The sequence below is a fragment of the Palaemon carinicauda genome, chromosome 15 (genome assembly GCF_036898095.1).
Source record: "Palaemon carinicauda isolate YSFRI2023 chromosome 15, ASM3689809v2, whole genome shotgun sequence".
Lineage (NCBI taxonomy): Eukaryota > Metazoa > Arthropoda > Malacostraca > Decapoda > Palaemonidae > Palaemon > Palaemon carinicauda.
The window spans coordinates 97,564,789-97,566,076 of NC_090739.1; the positions used below are offsets into that span (position 1 = coordinate 97,564,789).

The following is a 1,288-nucleotide window of genomic DNA, read 5'->3' on the forward strand; positions in this document are numbered from 1 at the left end:
AGTCCTCCGACAAACACCAAGAACTTCAGCTGACCACAGTTCTACTGAACACCTCAGCGATCTTCAACTTCAAGAGCACTAACAAATTTAAACCTGCGAGGGCTGTCCTTTGACCGCGAGTAACCCAGCAGAGCGAATGTCTGTGTGTGTGCGTGCCCGCCTTTATGTATACAGTTCAACCTGCCCCTAGATTACTCTGGTCTACTGTGTCCTCTCCCTCCCCGTTAGATCGTGGGGTGGAGCTACACCACTCACTAACAGTGTCGGTGTTGCCAGATAGCGACCTTCATAACAGACAGAATTTCCATAAAAAACAAAAACGCCAGATTCAAGATTCTTGTGTTCACCGCTGGTTTTTTAAACAAGAGATTCAATCTTATAATTAAGATAAAATAGTGGACCAATAATGGTGGTATAATCCTGGAAAATGGAGCTGAATGTAGTTTTTTCTCTTGCCTATTTTGCTCTCAATTCAAATGTAATGCCAGAGAATATATGTATTTTTTTTTTTCATAGAGCTCATTTCATATCATAAGTAACGTGACAAAAAAGTCTTGATTTTAATTAAGTGGGCAGCACAAAGCTTGACATAGGGTAATATTGCCCTTTGATATATATATATATATATATATATATATATATATATATATATATATATATATATATATATATATATATATGTATGTATTTATATATACACATACACACACACACACACACACATATATATATATATATATATATATATATATATATATATATATATATATATATATATATATATATATATATATATATATATATATATATATATATATATACGAGAGAGAGAGAGAGAGAGAGAGAGAGAGAGAGAGAGAGAGAGAGAGAGAGAGAGAGAGAGAGAGAGAGAGAGAGAGCAGACAAAAATATCGGAGAAAATAACATGCAAAATATTAGTTTCATGAGACCTAGAGAACAAGAGTAGTTTCAACAATGATCAATCAGAAATGGCAGCATTATCGCGAGTGAAGAGTAACGTGTTTACTTGCTTCGTGATAATTTGCGATTGCCATATCATAACATGAGGAGCATCTGCCAAAATTGGCAAATTTCAAGAGAATTGGATTTCCTATTAAGGGTTATTGGATTTTGTTCTGGCAACAAGGAATTATTTCTTGTCACCCCTACTCCCCTACCGGGCCCCATCAATGACCCCTACCTATCCCCCCGGTCCCCGTCCTTCTTCCCCAACAGAGGTTATTTACTTGTGCTCCTCTTACCGATTCTCCAAATCCATCGTCCGGTT

The 1,288-nt window shown here is 36.3% G+C and overlaps 1 protein-coding gene across 2 annotated transcripts in view; it reads right to left on the reverse strand.

Moving 5' to 3' along the window:
* The window catches only part of LOC137654696 (transmembrane protease serine 11D-like), a 147,970-nt gene extending 147,776 nt beyond the window's left edge, over positions 1–194 (reverse strand). Inside the window, exon 1 of one of the 2 annotated variants that reach the window (XM_068388586.1) lies at positions 1–194. This exon is cut by the window's left edge and continues 33 nt beyond it. The gene's annotated coding sequence lies outside the window, so the exon portion shown is untranslated. The other variant, XM_068388585.1, reaches the window with a different exon arrangement.
* Positions 195–1,288: the final 1,094 nt, after the last annotated feature.